Source organism: Bactrocera latifrons, unplaced genomic scaffold (genome assembly GCF_001853355.1).
Source record: "Bactrocera latifrons isolate USDA-ARS-PBARC rearing strain unplaced genomic scaffold, ASM185335v1 scaffold_381, whole genome shotgun sequence".
Classification (NCBI taxonomy): Eukaryota; Metazoa; Arthropoda; class Insecta; order Diptera; family Tephritidae; genus Bactrocera; species Bactrocera latifrons.
In genome coordinates, this window is record NW_017537025.1 from 91,869 (window position 1) to 102,122 (window position 10,254).

General features: G+C 35.7%; 1 pseudogene; it reads left to right on the forward strand.

The window, feature by feature from the left end:
• Positions 1–1,025: 1,025 nt before the first annotated feature.
• On the forward strand, positions 1,026–1,716 carry LOC108972153 (annotated as a pseudogene).
• The last annotated feature ends 8,538 nt before the right edge of the window (positions 1,717–10,254 follow it).

Genomic DNA, 10,254 nt, shown 5'->3' on the forward strand with positions numbered 1-10,254 from the left:
AAAAAAAAAAAAAAAAAACTAGGACTTGTTTTGGTAACATCAATCATCAAATTGCTGGTGATATTCCATGAGTTAGCAAATTTATTTCCTCCTTTTTCCGAAGTACTTTGTATCATTATTCTTTGTATGCATTGGTACTTTTTTTTGCGCCCTCATTAGCTCAAGCAGAATCACGCCATTTGCTGATATTCTACTTCCTGACACATTCTCGTCCAATTGTTGTAAAGTGTTTTTTTTTACCGCTTTGAGTATATCACCAGAGAGCGTGTATTATAGAGAATGTCCAACTACGGACAAGCGTGTGAACTGTCAAAAGCCATGAATTTTCCATTGGTGGATTTCACCACATTTCGTTTGGAAGGAGAAATTTTAACATAAATGAGTGAACAGAGCTGAGCAATGAATGGAAATTGTGCTCAGAAATATATATTGCTATTACAGACGTATGTATGTTGGCCTTTTGGCTTATATTTTTATACGCTAACATGCTATCATATCAATTGATATGAATATAATTTTGCGAATTCATGCAAAATTGATAACATTATTATTAAATAATGCAATTTTTTAAATAATATTTGTAAATAATGTGCAAATAAAAACAACTTTTAAATATTTCTTATCTTTGATAATGTATTATAATTACATACACATATATATATGATATATATAAAATATGATATATTCAGCCCTATTACGCAATCCATCGTAGACTGTTTTTTCGGAAAAGATACAAAGTTGCTATCATGCAATTCGAACAATTCCGAACGTAAGTTCAAGATTCGTAGAGTGGCATTCACTGAATTCACTCGGAACGGAAAATTTTGAATTTTATCGGAATTTTTGTACAAGTTTTTACTAGTGGAGAAATAAATTAAAAAAAAAGAAGAATGTAAGTTTTTATTGAATTCAAATTATAAATATTTGTTACCAGTAAAATAATATTTAATTCGACTTCTGCAGGTCCAAAGTAATTACCACCAAGCAGCAATATGCACTAATGGTTGAGCTGTGGCAGCAAAAACATGAAATGGTGCAGGGTCTTACCAAGTGCCCTAATGAAGAAGTGACAGCTTTTTGGAACAATATGGTCCAAGAACTTAACAGCGTTGGTCCGCCTATCAAGGATATTTACAGCTGGAAGAAGCTAATATAAAGAAGTTGTAGTTTTTATTGTTGTAACAGGATAATTTAAAGCTTGTTTGACCTATTTTTTATTAGGTATGCTTTGACTGGAAGGCCTAGATAAAAAAAAAATCGGTGGAAAATAAAAAGGAGCAGTCAGCTACTGGTGGCGTCAGAAATAGGCAGCACCGTTTCGGCGAATTGGAGGAAACGGTGATAACACTAACGGCTTTAGAGACGAGTACAAGTGGAATTAAAAATACAGTGAGCATGGGCTTATCGATATCAGCCGACGTATCAATGTCATCAGTGACCTGCAGTCCAGCACTGCCTAGGCGTACTCCTAGGTCACTGGATACATGTAGAGCCGATTTAATAAAAGAAAAACTTACAATTCGAAAAGAATTTCAGGAAAAAGTTCTCGATAAGTTGGACGATATTTCCTCAGGCATGCGACGACTAGGCAGAGCATTGGATAAGCAAAACAATTTAAAAAAAGTGGAAGTGGTAGAAATTAAAAGGCACAACATAGCTATGGAGAATTTGATAGCTGCTAAGGATTCCATAAAACAGCAAATGTTAGAAGTATAGGAAATAAAAATTGCGAGCCACTACAAAAAATTATTATAATAATTAAGTAAATACTTAATTAAAGATATAAATATTTTGAGTTAATATTTATTTAGGATATTATATCCGTGTAAGTGTTGCACATGTAGCTTTACTGATTTGTGAAGCTGCATCATTATAAGTTGATGAAAAAATTTGATTACTTTCTGTAGAAATGTATGGTTCCGAATTAATTTCTAAAGTTTCATCATTCACGCGATAGTGAATGCAAACGTTGTATAACGCTGCCGCAACATTAACGATTTGAGATGCCTTCCATGGCTCGTAGTGAAGCTCACGAGCTCCCAGAAGACATCTATATCGATTTTTTAAAACACCTTTTGTTCTTTCAACGATATTTCTCGCTTTTGCATATATTATATTATAGTATTTTTCTTCTGGGCTTCCTGAGGGAGGGGTACGTAATGGTATCATTAAGTATGGTTCTAGGGCATATCCAGCATGGGCATACTATATATAATAAAACGATTTTGATGTTTAAAAATTTGTAAGGCGTTTGGGGAATTTTTGTAACATATATGTTTGTATGTATAATACCCAAAAACCAAGTGTTTCGTTCACCACCAAGGTACTATTTCTCATGAAAATAACGAGCATTGCTGACATTCCATATGTGGGAGTCGTGATTGCTGCCAGGAAACTGAGCATTCACATAACGTATTTTCATATTATTGTCACATATGTGCAAAACATTGATTAAGATGTTTGAAATATGAATTTGTCACCAAACTTACAATCATGGCATTGATACTAAAGTATCCTTTGCGGTTATAATAGAGAAATTTATCTTTAGTTGGAGCAACGATTTTAATATGTGTCCCGTCTACACACAAAATCGCTCCTGGAAATCCGTATTTATGAAAAAAATCCTTTTCGCCTTACTTTTTTCAACGTTACTTAACTCGAGGTTTATCCACTGAGGGCACAAATGGGACTGAAGCAATTCCAATACTTCTTTTAAGATGCAACAAAATGTTGACTGAGCTATTGGAATATCGAGTCTTTACCCACTCCATGCTGATGGCCTCCTTCAGTTAAAAACCGAAAAACCGAAGACAATCGATGAAGTAAAGATATAGATGACGATTTTGGACAACTTGAATTCCTCTCTAGAATATCAAGGACATACGTAAAGGCCGCCTTATTTAAGCAATAGTTTTTAATAAACCTGTTTTAGAAAAATAATTTTAATAAAATTTGACAATGAATTTTTGTGGATTCTTCAACTATACATTGTTTCGCCCGCATAGAGAAGGGTTGCTCTTGTCCCTCAGTGATTTTCGCTGAATTTTTAGATCATGCCGACTTCTCTCACGTTCTTCCTCAAGCAACATAAATAAAAACGTTAGCGAATCCATATTTTGTTCGTAAAATCAATTTGAATATAAACGATTTCAGTTTTATCAATCAAAATATAAATTTTTTCTTCTACGCAATGTCAAAATTCAAAATAAAGTCTGGCAACAAAAGATTCGAATTCACATGGATTCAATGATAGCAAAATATTCGTATTCGTACCTTCGCTACGATGGATTGCGTGATAAGGCTGATTATCATAATATCCTAATACTATAAAAATTTAATATATGTATGTCTATATGTAAATTAGTCCTTTTATTAATTTAAACTTTCATACACATCTATCCTACAGATATGTACGTAAGTGCAGTTAAAATTCAAAACAAGATATTATAATTTACAAGTAATATAATATGCGCGCGCTGTTCTATATATATGTGCATACTATGAGCGTCAAAAGTGAGTCAACATCTGTGGAAAGTTTGGCAGATACCGTTATATTTCAACAAGTTTTTGCATGCACATTGGTTGGTAAATTAAATTCGGCATTTTCCTTCTTTATTCGTAGTCGTTATTTGAAGTGAAACAGTCAGTGAGCTAAACAAATTAATATATATAAAATTATGAGATCCGAAATATCCTTGGAAACCWGGAAAATCATTATTTATATATATATTATATATATTATTGACTGGAAGAAAAATGGGAYATCTTTGCGACAAATTCCTAAAATTGTTGAAGACATCCCACATATATAAAAACAATTGTGCTTAAATTTAAAAACCATAATCATTTACCACACCATAGCATTTTAACCGATCAGGCCGACTAAAACGGCTGAATGAAAGGCAAGAAGGCAAATAATCTGTACAGTTAAGTAGAAACCTGGTAGTAGTGCAGTAGAGATTGCGAAAGACAGCACAACGGAATCCGAAAACACCGTAAGTGACCGGACAATCAGAAGAATTTTACATAAAAATGGCTGCCGACCGCGAAAGAAGCCATTTATTTCAAAAGTTAACAAGCGAAACGATTAAATTATGCCCAAAAATGCAAAAACAAAGATTTTTCTTTCTGGAGCACTGTCCTTTTTACTGACGAAAGTAAATTTGCGATTTTCGGTTTAGAAAAGTACAGAAAAGTCTGGCGAAAAAAAATGCAGGATATATGCAACCAAATCCGCAAACAACGGTAAAACATGGTTGAGGCTCGGTAATGGTCTGGAGTTGGTGAACTTGCTTTTATTGAATCTACAATGATTGCGCGAGGTTAATTTAAGGTATTAAAAAGCAATGTTGCTCCAAGCGTTGCTAAATTGGACTTGTTTAGTTAATGGATGTTCCAGCAAGACAATGACCCCAAGCATACCTCATGCTTGTCGAAAAAATGGCTACTGTATCGAACACAAAAATGGCTGGAACATCCCCCTAAATACGAAAAAAAAACAAGTCTCGAGTCAATAGTTCCTTAAAGCTGTATGGATGGAGAAAAATACAAACATACTCATATACGTACACATGTAAATATGTGGGTATGACATTCCCACGAAAACAACGCACACACAACATACATTTTTTTTGGTTTTTTTTTTTATTTTGGAGGGGGAATCTTCGAAAGATACCGTCAGTTTTCCGGACGGTATGCACGATTCGTATTGGGCGCTAATGCAGAGACCAATACGCCTACGTACTAAACCCTTAACTCCATTGTCTTTGCTTGTTTATTTACCCCACGGAACTGCCGTTAAGCATTACATCGTGGGGCCAAGCTTAGCCATTCGGCTCGTCAGTCAGGTCATTCAGACCTACTCCTCATTCATCCTTCTGATTTCACTGCGTTGCCACTCTTTCATTCTTAGCTCTCTCAGAACTATAGCACACCACGCTCTCACACTATCCCATACTTGTTTTGACTCAGTTATAAACCGCACTATGTTATCGGGTGTCACTTGTTCCATTGTCAGGTTCTGTATATCGGCTCTCTTCTTTTCACACCGTCGGCAGAAAAAGAAGATGTGTAGCGCGTTTTCCCCGCTTCTGTCGCAGAAAGAACAATTCGTCCCGTCGTCATGTCTATATTTATAGAGATACTCTCTAAAACACCCGTGTCCCGTCAGAAACTGCGTCAGGTAGAAATCTGTTTCTCTATGTTTCCTATCTAACCATGCTTTTACGTTTCTGATTAGTCCATTTTTCTGTCGTAGCTGCATTCCACCGTCCTTGGCACTCATTGAGGCTTGTTTGCCGCTCTTCCTTCCTCTCTTCAGCTGTTAGTTGCCTACCCAGTCTTGTAGACCTGTCATATACTCTTTTGAGTTCCATGGCCCTTATCTCTGGTGGCATGATGCCTGCTAAAACATCAACCGCTTCGTGGGATACCGTACGAAATGCACACGTGACCCTTGTGGCACTAAGCCGCATTGAAATGCTGGTCCCCATATGGGCGCCGCGTACATCAGAATTGATTGGCTCACCTTGGCCAATAGCKCTCGCCTATTTTGRCTTGGTCCACCAATGTTGGCCATTATTCTTGATAGGCCGGCCGTCACACGTGCTGCTTTCTCACATACCTTTTCGATGTGCGTCTTGTAGCTAAGTCTATTGTCAATAAGCAGTCCTAGGTACTTTAGTGCCTTCTGGGTCACTATACTGTGGCCGTCAATATTTAATTTAATGTCTTCGAACTTTTTCTGCTTGAGATCAGGACAGTTTCAGTTTTTTGACCAGCGAGTTGAAGTTTTGTTGCCGTGAGCCACTCTTTAATCGTTAACGCCGCTTGATTGCAGAGGTACTCAAGTTGTCTCAGTTCTTTTGCTACCACTGTTATGGCAATATCATCCGCATATCCGATTATCTGTACCTTCCTGGAGACGCAGCACCCCGTCGTACAACACGTTCCACAACAATGGGCCAAGCACGGAGCCTGGTGGAACTCCGCCCGTTACCCTATATGTTTTTTGTCCGTCATCAGTATCTTACTGTAACAACTGGTCAGACAAGTAGCTGGATATGATCCTAACCAAGTAAGCAGGGGTTTTGTTACGTTCTAGTGCTCTTATAATATGAGGTCAGTATGCCGAATTGAACGCATTTTTAACGTCAAACGTGATAACTGCCCAGTATTCCTTAGTACCATACATCCAACTTTTACCCTCTATTGCCTTGTTAGCTATGTCAGTAAGCTTTTTAATCGCATCAGTGGTCTATCTCTGTTTGCGGAAACCACATTGGTAGTCAGACAGACCTTTCTCTCCTTCCTTTTCTAGATGCAGCTCTAATCGTGCACAGATTATCCGCTCTAGTATCTTGCCGGTCGTATCCAGCATACAGAGCGGTCGATATGAGTTGGGCTCTCCTGCTGGTTTATTTGGGTTCTGCAACAGGACCAGTCTCTGCTTTTTCCAGATTTTCGGGAAGATACCTTTTTGTAAGCACCGCGTATACAATTCAGCAATCTTTAAAGCCTTATTTGGGATACCATCCACACCTGGTGCTTTAGCATTGCCAAATCTCTCTGCCGTTTTATTAACACCACATCAGTGCCTACTGTCCATTCCGTTTCAGGAGGTTCTTGCCCTCGCGCCGTTCGATTTTCTAGAGGCTGGGTGGGGAATAGAGTTTCCACAACGGTTTCCAGTAGCACTGGGTACGTCGGTGCTTGTCCTTTACCACCTCTTGTCTTAGTCATTACCAGCTTGTAAGCAATCACCCCATGCAGAGCCGGATTAAGGGCAGGGCCGACGGGGCCTACAAAATGATAGAATAAAATAATCTTTTTTCACCAGTACAAACGATTTTTCTTGCTTTAACATTTTTATTCTATTTTATTTTATTTMATTTTTGTTACTTAGTTGATTTAAATAGAATTTTATTATATTATTCGACACAGTTAATGTTATCATTTTATTTTAACTTGATATAACGAAATTTTTGGTTAAAATCGTGTTACAAATAGGTAACGCGATATTGGTTAGGCCATATTTCGTTCAATTTTTTTTCCACCTCTCAGTGTGAGCAACGCAGTCGAACTATCGATTCATATCGAGAAAATCGAGAGTAAATTGTCTTAAGGTCTAACTATAATGTGCATAAGTTAGCTTAAGCCAGCGTAAGCAACTGTCCGAATACACACAAATTGTATGTTGCAGCTATAATGTACTTTACATCAAGTTTCGTTCAGTTTTTTCAAATGTAATTTGCTTAAGGAAAATACTAAAGTGGTCGCATTTTCCGTACGGAATCAGCTGTTTTCGTTTTTTTTTTTTTTCAATTGATACATCATTTTGAATTTGAAAATGAAAAGGACGAAGAGTGTTTTGCCAACAATTAAAATCATTTCAAATTTGAATATGGAGGACGACGAATGCTTTATCCAGAATTTAATAGATAATATTGAAAAAAAGAAATGTTTGTACAATCAGCTGTTTTCGTTTTTTTTCAACTGATACATCATTTTGAATTTGAAAATGAAAAGGACGAAGAGTGTTTTGCCAACAATTAAAATCATTTTAAATTTGAATATGGAGGACGACGAATGCTTTATCCAGAATTTAATAGATAATATTGAAAAAAAGAAATGTTTGTAAAAACGAGATGCTTTTTATTTCAATCGTACAAACAAAGAAAAGGCATGGAAAGCAATTGCAGAAATATGCGGTAAAAGTGGTATGTATTAAAACTGTTATATTAATATATATTTTTGTATTTTATATTTTGTATGTTTGTTTCAATTAAAAGATCAAGAATTCAAACATAGATGGAAGCTACTCCGGGAGCGCTTCTGCAAGGGGATTAAAAGGTTAGAAGCGCCATCAGGTAGCGGAATGAGCTACTTAGATGAATGGCGTTTTTTAAAACCTATGATGTTTTTGAAAGACTCCGTCACACCACGCCACGCCGGTAGGTATTGTGTATAAATTTTAATTTTTTGAAATATAAGTTTTTCATTGTGCAGCACACGGGATAATGCAGTAGCAAATACAGACTCAGTCTTGGAGTCATCGATGAGTGATAGTTGTAAGGAAATTTCATCGGCACCTCCAAAAAATAAAAATAAAAGTCTACCTAGAAAGTCTCTACCAAAAATTCGGCGCAACAATGGAAAATTTAGAAAAGCAAATGGCGGGGCCGGCTGAAAGATGTGAATCTGACGAGGCCTTTATGACGACGGTTTTGTGTCTGAGAAAGACCTGCCAGTATCAGTTTCCAAGAGAAAATGATATTGGAGTTGTATCAGACATGAAATTGAACGACAAGAATTCAACCTAATTTCCTTATTTTATTTTCTTTTTTTTTTTTTAAAGGCTTGAAGCATTGATTTTTTTAGTTGTAGTTTTAGTATATATATTTATATTTATTATAACAAAGATGCATAAAATGCTTCAAATTACTGTACCTGAACTACATGAATTATTTTAGTTTGAATTTTTAACAAAAAACAATCGAATGAAATACATATATAAAATCCCATTTAGTTTTATTAAAAAAGAAATAAACAAGTTCGAAATGATGTTAGATATATAAATTTAAAATATATTTTAAAAAGTGTTAAAAAACTGCATAAGTTATTTCTAATTTCCAATGAACTTCATCCACCGTAATGATGCAAATTGGAAGATTGCATAATCGATGGGATATTACTTTCAACTTCTCTGCGCCATAAACCGTCATGAAACTCATCATTAGAGTCCTCCCAGTCAGCATAGTTGCTTGCAATATACGAAGATGCATTTTCATTATTAAACATAATAAAATTATGTAAGGCAACGCACGCCAAAACAATTTTTTCTGCATTTTCCGGAAATAAATGTAATGTTGTTAGTAAAACTCGCCAACGCGCTACTAGTATTCCAAAAGATTTTTCAGTTGTGCGACGAGTTCTTGATAACCTTTTATTAAAAACCTCTTTTTCATTTGGTAGCATTCCCCCAGGGTATGGACGCATTAAATTTATCCCTAAAGGAAAGGCAGCATCATCAATGAAGAAGTGTGCAGTTTTTAGTTGCGTATTTGGTAAGTCTTTCGGTGGAGGGATGGGAAGTTTGCGATTTAGCAACCTCTTTACCAATCCACTCACTTGAAAAATGCCTATACACGTAAAGAGAAATAATAATATTAATTTAAAAAAAAAAGAAGTGCACAAATATAAAAGTCCTTACCACCATCACTCTGACTTCCATATGCACCAATATCTATGTAAGTAAACCGATATCGTCCATCACATACTGCTAACAACACAATAGAACAAAATTTTTTGTAGCAGAAAAATTTACTACCGCTTTTAGGTGGGCAGAGATATGCTTCCCATCAATAGATCCAACACAGTTGGGCATATTCCACAGTTCCCAGAAATCTTGAGAAATTTGCTTGAAATCCTCTTCATTAGGCTCAGATACATAAACAACCCCTAACTGCGTCCAAAGGACTTCAGCTGTCTCCAGAATAATATGCGTAACCGTTTCCTTCCCCAGTTGAAATGACCATGCCAACGATTGAAACGAAGTCCCTTGTGATAAATATTTTTAAGAAAAAGAAAAAAGAATAAGACATAATAAAAATGTATTAAAATGAACAAACTTACTGTAATGTCAAAGCTAATCGAAATTCCGGATGCACAGRCTCCCTCAACGAATTCTTTTTTAAAAAGGGCTCAGCAAGAGTAAGCAAAAGTCCATATGGGTTGTGTTTGGTATCGCGCCGGTTAATTTTGGCTCACCGTACCTAAACGAGAGAACCAAATTGAAAATTTTAAACACACATGTATGCTTAAATTATCGAACTTTATTTTAAAACATACTTTATAAAAACCTGTTCACAAATTTTTCCACAAATTCACTTTAAAATATGCTATTTTTTGCAAATTTCTAAATATATGGTAGTGTATTTTCATCTGTTGTGCATTGTACCAAACCAATTATGGATACATTTTCACGCACATATATTACTTATGAATTATAAAAACCACTAGTAATGTTTTTAATTACTTTTGATCGTTAATTTCTTTGAAAATCTTTAAATAAAATACACATTTTTCTGCAATGAGTTCAATAATGCGAAAATCCAAAATGACTGCCTAATTTGAACTGTCAAATTACCCAGAAAGCTCGAACAAAAGGGAATAAATTAAGTCCACTTGGCAATAAATGTATGAAGTGAACACGAAAAGGTGTTCAATGCTAAAATAACTGTAGATGGCGTAGCC